The sequence below is a fragment of the Aquarana catesbeiana genome, linkage group LG03, assembly GCF_042186555.1.
Source record: "Aquarana catesbeiana isolate 2022-GZ linkage group LG03, ASM4218655v1, whole genome shotgun sequence".
Taxonomy (NCBI): Eukaryota; Metazoa; Chordata; class Amphibia; order Anura; family Ranidae; genus Aquarana; species Aquarana catesbeiana.
Window position 1 is genome coordinate 732,666,347 of NC_133326.1, and position 17,838 is coordinate 732,684,184.

The 17,838-nt window shown below is 44.6% G+C and overlaps 2 protein-coding genes across 3 annotated transcripts in view; one reads left to right on the forward strand and one right to left on the reverse strand.

Annotated features, from left to right (window-relative positions):
* LOC141133839 (E3 ubiquitin/ISG15 ligase TRIM25-like) overlaps positions 1–17,838 on the forward strand; it is a 135,803-nt gene that overhangs the window by 105,736 nt on the left and 12,229 nt on the right.
* The window catches only part of LOC141133842 (phospholipid scramblase 3-like), a 599,764-nt gene that overhangs the window by 19,836 nt on the left and 562,090 nt on the right, over positions 1–17,838 (reverse strand). Inside the window, exon 1 of one of the 2 annotated variants that reach the window (XM_073623416.1) lies at positions 14,166–14,927. The exons of the other annotated variant lie outside the window; for it this stretch is intronic. The gene's annotated coding sequence lies outside the window, so the exon portion shown is untranslated. Of the gene's footprint in view, positions 1–14,165; positions 14,928–17,838 lie in introns of those variants that run through there. 2 annotated transcript variants of the gene reach the window in all.

The following is a 17,838-nucleotide window of genomic DNA, read 5'->3' on the forward strand; positions in this document are numbered from 1 at the left end:
TTGATGAGATGGGAGATAGAGAGATACAAAGGAACATTGTTTATAAACATTGATCAGACAGGAGACAGAGAAATACAAAGTAACATTGTTTATAAACATTGATCAAATAGGATACAGAGAGATACAATGTAACATTATTTATAAACATTGATCAGACAGGAGATAGACAGATACAAAGTAACATTGTTTATAAACATTGTTCAGGTGAGAGATAGTAATATGAACGTCAATCTGCATAATGATGTCAGTTTACCGTCATCAACTTTATATTATTCCTTCTTCGACTTAAGTATGATTTTATATTTATTTTCTTTATATAATAAAAGGTTTATGTGCTGGAATGACTTTTCGGAAAGGTTTTGTTAGTTGTTATTTCCCATCCTTGCAATGTCTTGTGTGGGGATAGTCAGTGTCTATAATCTGCAGTAATAATTATAATAATCATTCTTTATAATCTACAAATCGGTGTCTCCGGTCACATGATAAATGTAGTGATGTATCGGATTGTAGATGAGAAAAGGATGTAGAATGTAATCCTCAGGCAAGTTCTGTACAATATTGGTTCTTCTCTTAGAGGGAGTCCCGTATTCCAGTCTCCGAGAGTCCAATATTATATACACAGAATATCACAACAGTATGTATAGTAATAGAAATAGAATAATATTAGTAATATAATAATATAACAATAGTATCAGTAATAATAATTCTACTAATATTATTATTATTAATAATAACGGCACCAAAAGTCCCTTCACAGCCCTGGGCTCTTCTTCTCGTCGTTTTAGCGCGTTCTTCCCCTGGACACGCCTCTTTTCCTTTATTTACTAATGTACGAAGGAAGCCGATTGGTTGAGCAGATAATCTCTGTGTGATTGTAGAATGTTGCCCAGGTATCTCTTGTCTCAAGACACTGACTACATAAACCGGTTTCTCTATGAAATGCTGCAGACACACCCTGAAGATATGGATCATTCATTGTAGGTCAAAGGTTGTATTCATAACCCTCGTGGTGAGCGCCGGATACCTTCCTATAAGAACAATCTCCTCCATACCTTCCTATAACACCAATCTCCTCCATACCTTCCTATAACACCAAGCTCCTCCATACCTTCCTATAACACCAATCTCCTCCATACCTTCCTATAACACCAATCTCCTCCATACCTCCCTATAACACCAATCTCCTCCATAACTTCCTATAACACCAATCTCCTCCATACCTTCCTATAACACCAAGCTCCTCCATACCTTCCTATAACACCAATCTCCTCCATACCTTCCTATAACACCAATCTCCTCTATACCTTCCTATAACACCAATCTCCTCCATACCTTCCTATAACACCAAGCTCCTCCATACCTTCCTATAACACCAATCTCCTCCATACCTTCCTATAACACCAATCTCCTCCATACCATCCTATAACACCAATCTCCTCCATACCTCCCTATAACACCAATCTCCTCCATAACTTCCTATAACACCAATCTCCTCCATACCTTCCTATAACACCAAGCTCCTCCATACCTTCCTATAACACCAATCTCCTCCATACCTTCCTATAACACCAATCTCCTCCATACCTTCCTATACCACCAATCTCCTTCATACCTTCCTATAACACCGATCTCCTCCATACCTTCCTATAACACCCTCCATACCTTCCTATAACACCAATCTCCTCCACACCTTCCTATAATACCAATCTCCTCCATACCTTCCTATAACACCAATCTCCTCCATACCTCCCTATAACACCAATCTCCTCCATACCTTCCTATAACACCAAGCTCCTCCATACCTTCCTTTACCACCAATCTCCTCCATACCTTCCTATAAGAACAATCTCCTCCATACCTTCCTATAACACCAATCTACTCCATACCTCCCTATAACACCAATCTCCTCCATACCTTCCTATATCACCAATCTCCTCCATGCCTTCCTATAACACCAATCTCCTCCATACCTTCCTTTACCACCAATCTCCTCCATACCTTCCTATAACACCAATCTCCTCCATACCTTCCTATAACACCAATCTCCTCCATACCTTCCTATAACACCAATCTCCTCCATACCTTCCTAGAACACCAATCTCCTCCATACCTTCCTAGAACACCAATCTCCTCCATACCTTCCTATAACACCAATCTCCTCCATACCTTCCTATAACACCAATCTACTCCATACCTCCCTATAACACCAATCTCCTCCATACCTTCCTTTACCACCAATCTCCTCCATACCTTCCTTTACCACCAATCTCCTCCATACCTTCCTATAACACCAATCTCCTCCATACCTTCCTAGAACACCCTCCATACCTTCCTATAACACCAATCTCCTCCATACCTTCCTATAATACCAATCTCCTCCATACCTTCCTATAATACCAATCTCCTCCATACCTCCCTATAACACCAATCTCCTCCATACCTTCCTATAACACCAAGCTCCTCCATACCTTCCTTTACCACCAATCTCCTCCATACCTTCCTATAAGAACAATCTCCTCCATACCTTCCTATAACACCAATCTACTCCATACCTCCCTATAACACCAATCTCCTCCATACCTTCCTATAACACCAATCTCCTCCATACCTTCCTATAACACAAATCTCCTCCATACTTTCCTAGAACACCAATCTCCTCCATACCTTCCTATAACACCAATCTCCTCCATACCTTCCTATAACACCAATCTCCTCCATACCTTCCTATAACACCAATCTCCTCCATACCTTCCTATAACACCAATCTCCTCCATACCTTCCTATAACACCAATCTCCTCCATACCTTCCTATAACACCAATCTCCTCCATACCTTCCTATAACACCAATCTCCTCCATACCTTCCTATAACACAAATCTCCTCCATACTTTCCTATAACACCAATCTCCTCCATACCTTCCTATAACACCAATCTCCTCCATACCTTCCTATAACACCAATCTCCTCCATACCTTCCTATAACACCAATCTCCTCCATACCTTCCTATAACACAAATCTCCTCCATACTTTCCTATAACACCAATCTCCTCCATACCTTCCTATAACACAAATCTCCTCCATACTTTCCTAGAACACAAATCTCCTCCATACTTTCCTAGAACACCAATCTCCTCCATACCTCCCTATAACACCAATCTCCTCCATACCTTCCTATAACACCAATCTCCTCCATACCTTCCTATACCTCCAATCTCCTCCATACCTCCCTATAACACCAATCTCCTCCATACCTTCCTATAACACCAATCTCCTCCATACCTTCCTATAACACCAATCTCCTCCATACCTTCCTATAACACCAATCTCCTCCATACCTTCCTATAACACCAATCTCCTCTATACCTTCCTATAACACCGATCTCCTCCATACCTTCCTATATCACCAATCTCTTCCATACCTTCCTATAACACCAATCTCCTCCATACCTTCCTATAACACCAATCTCTTCCATACCTTCCTATAACACCAATCTCCTCCATACCTTCCTATAACACCGATCTCCTCCATACCTTCCTATATCACCAATCTCTTCCATACCTTCCTATAACACCAATCTCCTCCATACCTTCCTATAACACCAATCTCTTCCATACCTTCCTATAACACCAATCTCCTCCATACCTTCCTATACCACCAATCTCCTCCATACCTTCCTATAACACCAATCTCCTCCATACCTTCCTATACCACCAATCTCCTCCACACCTTCCTATAACACCAATCTGCTCCACACCTTCCTATAACACCAATCTCCTCCATACCTTCCTATAACACCAATCTCCTCCATACCTTCCTATAACACCAATCTCCTCCATACCTTCCTATAACACCAATCTCTTCCATACCTTGGAGTGGAGGTGATTGGTTTCCTCAGCCCTCATATATAGGGGGGTCCTGTGTAGGGATGGGATGAATGTACTCGGGTTCGGTTTAAGCGGGGTTCACTAAACATGACTAAAATTCGAGTGTAGAATCTGAACCCCAATGGGAGCCAAATGGTAAAACACAAAACAAAACAAAAAATGTTCTGACCATTTTTTAAACTGATAGCCAACGGTCTGTCAAACAAATGACAGGGGAAGGGGGGGGGGGGTCCGGGCACTGCCTGGGGGGGGTTTACAAAAAAAAAAACAAAACATTTTTTATTCCATTTGGTGGGGATCAGTGAATTCAGTGATGTTTTAGGGGGATACATTTAAAATGTGAAATTCTTTTAACCTCTTAGCAGCCGCCCCGTGTACATTAACTGCCTCAGGGCAGCCGCTCTGTGCCAGATCAGGTAGCTGTACATCAGGGACATGCAGTCAGGGGAGACAGGTGAGGCAGAGCCTCTCCTGCCATGAACATACAAAAAAAGAAAAGATCAAGCTTCGAGGGTCATAGCTTGGCAACCTGGGGTCACAGAGACCCCAAATTTGGGGGGTAGGTAGCTGAAATTTGGGGCTCCTACAACCGGAGATATGGGGCTCCTTGTGCAGCCTGTCAGAAGCTACATACAGAGTGGCCAGTTTTAAATAGAAGCTGGCACACTCTGCAGCAGACTGAGAGGATGAGCTCACAGTGCCTCTCCTCACTTCTTGTCAGAGGCACTGAGCTCAATGGACAGCTTGGAGTCTTGGACCAATGGTAAAGCACCATTAGCCCCAGCTGTCCAATAAAAATGCTGCGGTGGAGGCACGCCTCTCACTGCAGTGTCATAGAAGGGGGTGTGTCTAAAAGACAAATACTCCCTTCCAGCCCAGCCTTCTTATCTACAAGGAAAAAACATGTGTTTATGGGTATAAGATTTACCCACAATCCCATGTTTTTCTCACACAGTTAAGAGGGAGAATTAGAATCTGCTGCTGCTGAAAATTTACAAGCTAAATAATATGTACTGGGCCCGGACCCCATCAGTTCAAAATGGGGGGGTGAAAATTTACAAGCTAAATCATATGTACTGGGCCTGGACCCCATCAGTTCAAAAGGGGGGCTGAAAATTTACAAGCTAAATCATATTTACTGGGCCCGGACCCCATCAGTTCAAAATGGGGGGTGAAAATTTACAAGATAAATCATATGTACTGGGCCCTTAACCCATCAGTTCAAAAGGGGGGCCCAGTCACCTGCCGAACAGGAGGACCAGCTGTGCGGTTTTATTGCAGATATTAAACCACTACTGCCTTACCCTACAACGCTCTGGCTGCACTACAGAGGATTGGTTCTAGCACATGCACCCGTTCCATCTGCTGTCCGGGCCCCCCTGTGTGCACCTTTCCCCCGCAGTGAGCTGGCTTCCCTTCTCTCCTCTCCTGCCAGAAGCTGCTGCAGGCACCCAGGGGGATATTTCCAGATGGAGAGCAGGGGAAGTGGCCAGTAAATATAAAATGAATTAGCCCCTTCTTTTCCTGAATGAACACAGTGAGTGATCGGTACCAATCAATCCTGTGTCCATTCTTCGCTGAAGCATAGTAAACGGTGTTTACTATGCTTCAGTTTGTGAATGAGCAAGAAGCTTCAGAGGGCTTCCAATTCATTCAAAGAAAGGGACTGATAAAATCTATATCCTCAGTCACTTCTGGCCGGGGGGGGGGCCTCTGTCAGGTAGGCTGTATGGGGCCCGTGATTTCTAACAGCAGCCCTGGGTGGTTCACGTGCGCGCGCCCCAGAGCCTGAAGAAAAGAACCATGTACAGGTATGTGATTTTGCGCTAAAGGGCCACCTTGCCACAGTATATGTACACGGGGTGGTCCTTAAGCGGTTAACAATAAGGGGACCCCCAGATAATAATAATACATTTTGTTTATAGTCGCCTCTCAGAACACCCAAGGTCACCTTACAAGGATAGCAACAGAGCAACAAAAAATAAATAATGTATAAATTACATAACCATTAAATTACAAAAACAAATCAATAAAGTTAGACAGAATATGTGAGTGTAAAGAGATGAGTTTTGAGACGTGATTTGAAGATGGGGGAGAGGTCAATATTGTGGATGTCAGGTGGTTGGATGTTCCAAAGTGGAGGGGCAGAGCGGCTAAAGTTTCTCAGTCCCATAGTGGTCAGGCAGGCAGATGGAACATTGAGATGGATGGAAGAAGAAGACCTGAGAGTACGGGAGGGTCTGGTGATATGCAGAAGTTCAGGAAGGTATGGAGGAACGAGGTTGTGAATGACCTTAAAGGTAAGTAACAGAATCTTGAAATCAATATGGTATATGACCGGAAGCCAGTGGAGGTGCTGAAGGACAGGAGTGATGGTGACCAGAGGAGGGCGTTCTATTGATGATATGAGCAGCAGAGTTCTGAACAAGTTGTAGTTTATGGTGAGACTTGAGAGGAAGTCCAAAAAGAAGGGAATTACAATAATCTATGCAGGAAGTGACCAGGTTGTGAATGAGAACAGCAGTGCTGTTGGGTGTGAGGAATGGACGGAGGCCATTGTGTAAATGGAAATATGCTGACCAAGTGACATTACTGATGTGGGATTGGAAGAATAGTGTACTGTTGAGGATGACACCCAGACTCTTTACCTGAGGGGAGGGAAAGACTGTGGAGTTATCAATATTAACTGATGTAGCACCCTCTACCTTGGGTAGGTGCTAGAAGTGAGGATTTTTGTGATAGCTGTCAGGCAGGTAAATTTAGGCAGGCCTATGCTGCATGGTAGGTCTGTTTTTGATCTGGCGGGCAGGGAGTGTTTAGTGTAGCAGTCGGTGTGACCACCAGTGCTTCAGTTCTTGAGCGCCCCCCCCTGCTTCCAGGGAGAATCTTCTGGAAGAGGGGCAGGGCTGGGATCTGGAGTGGCAGGGAGCTCATGTGGGGAGCCCTGACCAATCCCCAATTCGTATTGGCAGGGGGAAGGCCTCCTACAAAAGCTCAGGTCCATGATGTCACGCTAGAATTGCCCCTTTGTTTACATGGCTGGGGATTCCTGGCCAGTAAATAATGGGGCCAGGGTCGTCTTCACTGCAGGGCAAACAGGGCTGCTGCCCAGGGCCCTTTTACTGTTTGGGGCCCAAAGCAGAGCTGCCCCTTAAGCCCATGCGGTGCCCACAAATCAGCGCTGAAGATCCCACACTGTCTGTCTGTCACAGACAGATATCAACCGGCATCAGCTGCTCAGCAGCACGCACACACAGTGCAGCAGTTCCAGTGTCAAGGAGCAGGCTGCGGGTGGGCGGGGCCTTGAGCACCACTGACGCTCTGGCCCTGCCCCTTGCTATGCAGCCTGCAAGCAAGTGTGTGTATGTGAATGTGATCGGACTCGGACGAGTGCAGAGGCCTCGGTAGGAGGAGTCAGACCGTGGTGCGGATTTGGAGCTGAGCTGGCCAGGAGGACAAGGTAGGATTTTTTTTCTCCTCCCCTGGCTCCCACGTCGCACCCCATGTGTAGAACTGGAACAGACTAGAAAGTTTTAAAATTTAATGGGCACACTGGCAGCATTTGATGGACACACTGGCAGCATATGATGGGCACACTGGCAGTGTTTGATGGGCACAGTGGCAGCATTTAATGGGCACAGTAACAGCATTTAATAGGCACAGTGGCAGCGTTTGATGGGCACAGTGGCTCTATTTAATGGGCACAGTGGCAGCATTTAATGGGCACAGTGGCAGCCTTTGATGGGCACAATGGCAGCGTTTGATAGCACAGTGGCAGCATTTAATGGGCACAGTGACAGCATTTAATAGGAACAGTGGCAGCGTTTGATGGGCACAATGGCAGCCTTTGATGGCACAGTGGCTGCATTTAATGGGCACAGTGGCAGCATTTATTGAGCACAGTGGCGGCGTTTGACGGCACAGAGGCAGCGTTTGATGACACAGTGGCAGCGTTTAATGGGCACAATGGGAGTGTTTAATGGGCACAGTGGCAGCGTTTGTCATAGTGGCTGCAATTGATGGCACAGTGGCAGCGTTTGATGGCACAGTGGCTGTGTTTGATGGGCACAGTGGCTGCGTTTGATGGGCAAGTGGCAGCATTTGATGGCACAGTGGCAGCGTTTGATGGCACAGTGGCAGCGTTTAATGGGCACAGTGGCAGCGTTTAATGGGCACAGTGGCAGCATTTAATGGGCACAGTGGCAGCGCTTGGCATAGTGGCTGCAATTGATGGCACAGTGGCAACATTTGATGGCACAGTGGCAGCGTTTAATGGGCACAGTGGCAGCATTTGATGGGCACAGTGGCAGCATTTAATGGGCACAGTGGCAGCGTTTGGCATAGTGGCAGTGTTTGGCATAGTGGCTGCAATTGATGGTACAGTGGCAGTGTTTGATGGCACAGTGGCAGTGTTTGATGGCACAGTGGCAGCATTTAATGGGCACAGTGGCTGCATTTGATGGCACAGTGGAAGCGTTGGGCACAGTAGCAGCGTTTAATGGGCACAGTAGCAGCGCTTGATGGGCACAGTGGCAGCGTTTGATGGGCACAGTGGCAGCCTTTGATGGGCACAGTGGCAGGGTTTGATGGCACAGTGGCTGCAATTGATTATTTTTTCCCAAAAAATTTTGCGCCCCCCCAAAAATTTTGAGTAGCAGCCGCCACTAAGGCTGAGTGAGGCTGTGGCTGTATTTTTTATTACAAAGCACACAGCATTACAGCACATAGATGGCATTAGTGTATTTAACTGCTTGATGGGCTTATTTTGGGCCTTGCTGGTTTAAAAACACAGTGCGTTTGTGTGTGCAGGAACTGCAGGTAAGTCGCATGGTGCAAAAGAAGAATTGATTTCAAGGCCACTGCATTTTTAAAATGCTGAATGCACCTTTTTTCTGCAGGAAACAAAGGCAGGGCAGCCCATTCAAACGGATGGGCTGCTGTGCCTGCACAAATGTGGGCTGCCAAAACACCTACATGTGAATGTGTGATGTGACAATGGCTGCAATGTAATTGGGGTGTTGTGATGTGTAAAGGGGCACCATAATGTGGAAATGTCTGCAATGTAATGGGGTGCTGTGATGTGAAGAGGCTGCAATATAATGAAGTGCTGTGACATGAAAGGGAACTGAGGACACCATGGGTCTGCTGTGAAGGGGGTCGGCAAAGTTTTTTTTTAGATAATTTATGTGTGTGTCTGGTTTTTGAGATGTTGGGGTGAAGAGCAAAATTGCATTGGGGGGGGCCCAAAAAAAATGTTTGCCCAGGACCCAAACCATATTAAAGACGGCCCTGAAAGGGGCCAGGTGATGTCATGGTTGCTAATGATGCTGCAGGTGCCGGTACCCGCTGCTTCCCTAACAACCATTGACAGGGGAAGCTGTCATATATATGGGTTCGTATTCAGTCCAAAGCTGTATTTGGTTTATTTAAACTTATGCCGCGTACACACGACCGGACTTTCCGTCGGAATGAACTCCAAAGGACTTTTCGCTGGAGTTCCTCTGAAACGGACTTGCCTACACACGATCACACCAAAGTCCAATAGATTCTAATGTGCTGACGTACCACCGGACTAGAAAAGGAAGTTCAATAGCCAGTAGCCAATAGCTGCACTTGCATTGTTTTTCATCAGTCGGACTAGCATACAGACGAACGTTTTTTTCAATAGGAATTGAGTCCGTCGGAAAGATTTGAAACATGTTCTATTTCTAAGAACAAAAAAAGGGAGAAAGGGTTAAACAACTCCTGGACTTTTAAGATGCTTATAGTATAGGGTAAATAGAGTAGATAGACATGTACAACTTATCCATAAAAAAAGATTTTCATTACAATTGATACAATTTACACAACATGGTTAAAAAATATCTCAGTATCCACATCAAAAAATGGGCAGACAGTAGAAAAATACCACTCAATAGATACCACTCAACATGTTTCGCTCATTTGGAGCTTCCTCAGGAGTTTTGGTATAGATTATGGTGTACTAGAAATGATAAGAGGAACATGGATGAGATATCATATTACATAATAAAATTTAATTTACAATTTAGAATATATAAGTATATATATATGGATAACATGTCATATATAACTGTAATCAGCTGAAGAAATCAGAAAAATCAAACAACAGAAAATCAGAAAATCAATCCATCAAGATTAGTGATCTTACGAGGCTGCCAAAGAATTGAATATGAATTATATTGGTAAAGGGATATTACCGATGAACAGCATCAGAAATACAAGACATCAGGTAGGTCTCTCAAACAAAAGTTCCCATCCAATATGGCCACAGAAGGACACAGAATTGATATGTCCTTAATAGAAAGAAATAAGAAGGTGTGAGAGACCTACCTGATGTCTTGTATTTCTGATGCTATTCATCTGTAATATTCCTTTACCAATATAATTCATATTCAATCCTTTGGCAAGATAACTAATCTTGATGGATTGATTTTCTGATTGTTGTTTGATTTTTCTGATTTCTTCAGCTGATTACAGTTATATATGACATGTTATCCATATATATATACTTATATATTCTAAATTGTAAATTAAATTTTATTATGTAATATGATATCTCATCCATGTTCCTCTTATCATTTCTAGTACACCATAATCTATACCAAAACTCCTGAGGAAGCTTCAAATGAGCGAAACATGTTGAGTGGTATCTATTGAGTGGTCTGAGCACCATGTTAACATAGAGGTTACCTTCGGTGGAATCAAAAGTCTTTTGCTAGAGGCAAAAAATCCTCACTGCAAGCATAAACAGCAGTTTTGAATCACCATAATGTGGAGATTCCTAGCCAGCAATTAAAGGGTCAAGGAGAACTTAATAGTATCCAGAGATGTGGATGCACAAGGGTACAACTAAAAAACAAAATAGAAAAAGTACTGGTCAAATGAGGTCCCTATGTGTAAACCGTTCAGAGATCAAACCGAGTCACATATAGAACACTTACCTATGATGATAGTTCAAGCAGGCATGGGATGGGAGAGAAACAGCCTCTCCCCTGGACAGGGAGCCTACGACAGAGGATTGCGGTGTAAGACCGCATTCTTGTAGTCCTTCCATCCCGGTGGCGTCTGACGTCACAACCGGGATGCGGATGTGTGATGAGGAAGCCCAGGGGGGGGCATGCGGAAAAGGGAAGGGCGGAGGCATCATGGCGTGACGCTAACCACGTCATTACCTACAATGCGCATGTGCAGAGGGATAAGGTATACAGAGCGCGTAATTCATCGTGGCAAAAGCCGACAGCGCCATCTTAAAGGAGGGAAATATCTAGGCAGAGTGGAATAGGCCGAGCAAGTCATTTGTCAAGGCAAAGGCCAGCGGCACCATCTTAGAAAAGGGAAGGATCTAAATAAATGAGTAACAATAAAGGTATTATTTGATTAAAAGATGGCACATTCAAAATATATAAATATAATTGTAATATCCACAGCATGACTGTCCACGGGGCTAACACCTCTAGGGCTCCCAAATGAAAGGCGATTGATTACTCGCACACTTCATTGGGTGCCCCTGGGGTCCGTGTGAGCCATAAAATAGGAGGACAGGAATACAGATAATGAGGGCCCAAGTGATGCTTGATTAATGCTATTACTAGCAATGGTGGTTATAATGTTTAGAAATAATTTAGAGGCAGCCTGTAAAGAGATTGAGAAGTACCAGACATATAGGGAAGAACATGTATATATGCACAGTAATATTACAATATTCAAAAATATATATTGAAAAGAAAAAAGGAAAAAAAAAGAGGAAAAGGAAAAAAATGAATGAGAAGGTATTGGGCTTGGTTATTGATTTTTAAATATTTAAAGAAAAGGATTAACACTAAAGGCATCATTGAGGCCAGGATACTTTAAAGCTGATAAATCATGTATCCAACGTGCCTCTCTTTGTAGAAGTAACTTGTCATAATCACCTCCCCTATCACCAGGGGGGATATGCTCTAAGCCAAAAAAAATGCATTTTACTGCTATCAAAATTATGATATAAACCAATGTGCCGACTTATCGGGGTTTCCATTCTTTTTTTATGTATCAGGGAGACAGGGTCCCTTATTCGACAGAAAAAAGGTGGTTTGGTCTTACCAATATAAAACATTTGACATTCACACTGCATGATGTAATTGCCTATTGATTGACATGTTACCGAAAAATTAGGTTTGAATAGGCGGCCATTGGGAAGCAGAATGCTACGCGCAGCGTAAATAAACCTAGAAAAGTTGCATTTAAGGCAGGGTCTACTGCCCTTTTTAAATTCACCAGGAATCTCGGTTTGGGTATCATAATGGCTGTGTACTAAGGTATCCCTGATAGATCGAGATCGCCTGAAGATGATTTTAGGGTATGGTTTCAGATGTTTGTTTCTCCCATCAGAAGGTACCAGTGTTTTCCCATAATATCTCCCACCTGTCGGTGCTGACCCGAGAATCTGGTGATTAGTCAAACACCTGGATTTGCCTTTTTGGATTTGGGGTCATGTAGGAGAGAGGCTCTATTTTGGTTTTTGGCCTTCAAATAGGCTTTCTTAAGACATTTATTGCTGTAGCCTCGTTTTTGTAAACGAGACCGCAGCAGCTTGGCTTCCCTTTCAAAATCCGAATCTGCACTGCAATTTCGTTTAATTCTCAAATATTGCCCATAGGGCACATTTGCTACAAGAGATGCAGGGTGGGAGCTGGTGGCGTGGAGCAAGGAGTTACCTGCAGAAGGTTTTTGATACAGGGTTGTTCCTATGCTACCGTCTTCGTTGACCAGGATTTGAACATCCAGAAAGGATAATTTGTGATGGCTGAGCTCAAATGTAAAGTTGAGATTATATTTATTGATCTTCAAACTATCAAGGGACTTGTGTCCTACGTTCAAGATACCAGTGATCTCCTTCAAATCCTTTTTTTTCACAAGAGAAAACATTTTTTATTCAATTTTTGTACAAACAATGTATATACACAGATGTTTATAGATATATTTTTGCATGAATTGTCACAAAACAAATAGGCTGCACATTTAAACAGGAGAAAGATGTGCAGAACACCATAATCTATACCAAAACCCCTTGAGGAAGCTCCAAATGAGCGAAACATGTTGAGTGGTATCTATTGAGTGGTATTTTTTCTACTGTCTGCCCATTATTGGATGTGGATACTGAGATATTTTTTAACCATGTTGTGTAATTTGTATCAATTGTAATGAAAATCTTTTTTATGGATAAGTTGTACATGTCTATCTACTCTATACTGTAACCTATAATATAAGCACCTTAAAAGTTCCGGGGGCTGTTTAACCCTTTTTCCCGCTTTTTTGTTCGTAAAAGATGTGGTGCTAAGCTTTGATTGTTTCTGCCCTCATTATTGTTTTTGTCTTCTATTTCTAAGGTCCGTCAGATTTTTCGACAGAAAAGGTCCGATGAAGCCCACACATGATCTTCTCCATTTACATGTGTTTATACTCAGTTGTCATCAGCTGGAGCTATCATTTGAGGCCGAGCAGCCATTGGAGTGGATCACATCAGCTTTTTTTTTGGTGGGTTGGTATTAGTCGTTCATTGTGTTTGACATAGATATACATTATTGGACAATATAATTAATGGTAGATTTACATTGTGGAACATTTGCTGGGGGGATAAGAATTTGTAATGAAGGACTTGTTACAAGGTGAATTTCCGTAATTTTTTTATATACCTTTCACTTTTTTGTGAATGAGTAGGTGTGCTGTGTACCCAGCCTTTACTCATTCACATGGATGGGGTCGTCTCTGGGGACCCCTTTATTTTTAAAGGATGCTTCCAGGTTCAGATAAGCCTGCCACCCACTCTTTCGCACAACCACCAAGCCAGGGTTGTGGGGAAGAGGCCCTTGCCCTCATCAACATGAGCACAAGCTGCATTTCCCTAGGAAGATATTCCCCAATGTTGAGGACATGTATGGGCTTGGTATGGTTCAGGAAGGGGGCTGTACCCAGGCTGCATGCTTCCATAAGGGATTAGTAGGTCCAGTTTAAGCTGGGATCATTTAGAACCTCCTGATATTTTTGAAAAAAAAATATTTGTATTGATTTTATTGTTTGTAATTTTTAATTTTATCTTTCAGGGAATGTTTGGGATCCCTAAAGCTGGCCATAAACATCCCACAGACTGAAATATATCTAATAAATAAACCCACAAAATACAATACATTTCAGTCCTACAAAGTGCCCCAGTATGGGAGTCATTGACCCCTTCTGTGTTCTCCTGACATATTGAATAGTTTATACATCTGCTTCATCCTACCTCTCCGATGTACTGGAGTGACCTCTCCCCTATGCTCTCTGATGTCTCCCAGTAGAGTCTCCTCTGCTCTCTGCTGTCTCTCCTCTGTGGTCTGATGTCTCCTGGTGGAGTCTCCTCCTCTCTCTGCTGTCTCTCCTCTGTGGTCTGATGTCTCCTGGTGGAGTCTCCTCCGCTCTGCTGTCTGTTCTCAGTGCACTGATGTCTCCCAGTAGAGTCTCCTCTGCTGTCTGCTGTCTCTCCTCTGTGGTCTGATGTCTCCTGGTGGAGTCTCCTCTGCTCTCTGCTGTCTCTCCTCTGTAGTCTGATGTCTCCTGGTGGAGTCTCCTCCGCTCTGCTGTCTGTTCTCAGTGCACTGATGTCTCCTAGTAGAGTCTCCTCTGCTGTCTGCTGTCTCTCCTCTGTGGTCTGATGTCTCCTGGTGGAGTCTCCTCTGCACTCTGCTGTCTCTCCTCTGTGGTCTGATTGTCTCCTGGTGGAGTCTCCTCCGCTCTCTGCTGTCTCTCCTCTGTGGTCTGATGCCTCCTGGTGGAGTCTCCTCTGCTCTCTGCTGTCTCTCCTCTGTGGTCTGATGTCTCCTGGTGGAGTCTCCTCTGCTCTCTGCTGTCTCTCCTCTGTGGTCTGATGTCTCCTGGTGGAGTCTCCTCCGCTCTGCTGTCTGTTCTCAGTGCACTGATGTCTCCCAGTAGAGTCTCCTCTGCTCTCTGCTGTCTCTCCTCTGTAGTCTGATGTCTCCTGGTGGAGTCTCCTCCGCTCTGCTGTCTGTTCTCAGTGCACTGATGTCTCCTAGTAGAGTCTCCTCTGCTGTCTGCTGTCTCTCCTCTGTGGTCTGATGTCTCCTGGTGGAGTCTCCTCTGCACTCTGCTGTCTCTCCTCTGTGGTCTGATGCCTCCTGGTGGAGTCTCCTCTGCTCTCTGCTGTCTCTCCTCTATGGTCTGATGTCTCCTGGTGGAGTCTCCTCTGCTCTCTGCTGTCTCTCCTCTGTGGTCTGATGTCTCCTGGTGGAGTCTCCTCCACTCTCTGCTGTCTCTCTTCCTCTCTCGCTCTTCTCCTGAGCTGGAGTCAAGTGTGAAATAGTAGGAAGAAGGAGAATGATGTAATCTGAAACTATTCACCTGATTGTAACAAATATATCACTACAACTTCCTGTAACAAAACACCACTGACACCCGGCATACAGGACAAGAGAAGTAGTACTGTGCAGAGTCCATACATACAGAATAAGAACAGATACCGAGAATTACACCTGACATACAGGACAAGAGAAGTAGTACTGTGCAGAGTCCATACATACAGAATGAGAACAGATACCGAGAATTAAACCCGACATACAGGACAAGAGAAGTGGTACTGTGCAGAGTCCATACATACAGCACAGGAAATGACAGTTGGGAGTTTCTGTGTGTAGTGCCCTCCTAGCGTAGGTTGCTAGAAAAGTTCATGTAAATTTAGTCTGAAACAACCCCCATCCCATGTATGGGTACAACATGTTCCATAAATGTAACCTCTATCTTCTCCTTCTCCAGCGACCAAACACTGCCACAGCACAAAAGGGGTAACCCCTGACCCTTGCGTGCGCCCCCACACCCTCAGCCCTCGCTGTATACCTTCCTGGAAGGTCCAGTGCCCACAAAAAACATTCCCCACATCATTAAGATGTACCCCACAATTACACAGATCCCTCCATGGATCAACCTACAGCTCACCGTGGCGTATAGCCAACCCCCATTTATTGATGAAAAACCAAAACCAGCTCCATCAAACATAACAACTCACCTTTTACGTCACGAATGAGGTCCCACATAGATCTGGCTCCCATACCATTTTCCCCACACGTAGCAGCAAAAAACATCCAGGGCACTGTACAAACAGGAGAACCTGCGTACTTCCCCCAACACCCTGTTCTCCGCATGCCTGGGACCAATGCACCTGACCTGAGCCACAGCCTGGGATTGCTTGATTGCCTACCGTTCGGCCGAACCTACGCCCGTCAGGCCCCCCAAAAAACTTAGGAATAACCAAGTATAACCACCAGGCCCGCCTCCCGACCTGTGAACAAAAATACATGACAGCACCAACCACATAAAGTATCGATCACCAGTACAATGTAACAACAGCCCAAAGTCATGTGAGACATACAACCGCCTGGATTTGGGAAATGTACCACTTAACATCTCTCCGAGTCACACCTACCAATGCGCCGGACCGCTTCCTGTCTAAGACCCGGCATGAACGCTTCCATGGCTGCCCCCATCCAAAAGACTGACAAGAGAAACTTTTGGTTTATAGCCGGCTGCTGACACACATCTTCAGACACCGTTACACTCTGGAAATGTGATAAGGACGCACCTGTCCTAACGTATTAAAAAAGGACTCCTAAACCCCAGACCGCATGTCCTGACCAAAGTAAGCTAATGCAAATGCTGCCCGTAATAAAGACCATGCAAAACAAGAACGTAGAGCTTCTCCAAACTGGTATACCAACCTGTAACATCTTACCGGAGGCCGGGTGCCTCCCATACCCTTACTTGTACCCATCCTGTACCCTGACACCACTCGTTTTACCCTAAACTCTTTGGCGTGGTAACGTTGCCCTTGACACGTAAAAAGAAAGGCCAAAAAGGCCAACCTGTGGTAAAAGGCAGCTGCTGAGATATCCTGTCAAATACCACGTTAATAACTAAGAAAACTGCATAGGCTGCATAATGACCTTCTGGGGCCATGACAATCCCATTAATAAAGCAAAGCATTCCTGCCATATCATTTGAGTGGGCATACCAAGTAGCCAAACGCACAAGTTGCTTAATTCCCTTTGCTACATACCCCATGTAATGCCTGCTAATGATCCCCAACTCCTGGAACCTGTCCCACAGAAAACGAGACAAAGCGTCAGACCAAATGTAATCACACCCTGATAAGAGTACAACGTAGATTAATGCATCCCTTGTGAGCCATGCAGTACCCAATGTCGCAACAACCTGACCACCGCCACGTATGTCGGTGTCAGTATATAAACCACCTGTACTACTCCAAATCGACCCAGTTGCCTCAGACCTTCTGGTTGCTGAAGGATTCCCCCTGAATATTCAAGGCCGCTACAATTGGAACAATTCCACCCGAAAAGAGGTTCTGCAAAAACCGTGCCTAGCGACCAGCTGGGGGGGACCGGGCTGCGCTCCATATTCCCCTGAAACAATGCAACAGCCCCATGGAGCCTGCGGCATGCGTGACTAGCTCCAAGTCAAAAACGCTGATGGCACCTGACCTACAAAAGCACGCCCGCTGTACAATTCTAGGAAATCCTGCCTCACCCGCAAGTCCTCCCTGTAATCCTCATTACGGCTAAACGTGAGTAGCAGCCCGTACTCCCGTAGCTACTGTCCCTAGCCGAAGGCAAAATAAACCATACCCATTTGGATTATGCTGCAGCGAGCCCGCTCAGCTACCCAGCAAATATTGTAGTTAACGTAACTGTACCTTGCTACTCTAAAGGTCCCTTGCACCTCGTCTTTTTATCCTCCTGGCTTGTCCCTCGGCAGCCCGTATTCATCCCAATAGAATCAATTGCAATTCACAGGAATATAATGTTGCCGTGAGGGCCCACTGTTGTACTCAGAGCTAAAGGAACCCCGAAACATACTGCCAAATTTTGCAACTTTTAACAAAACTGCGTAGA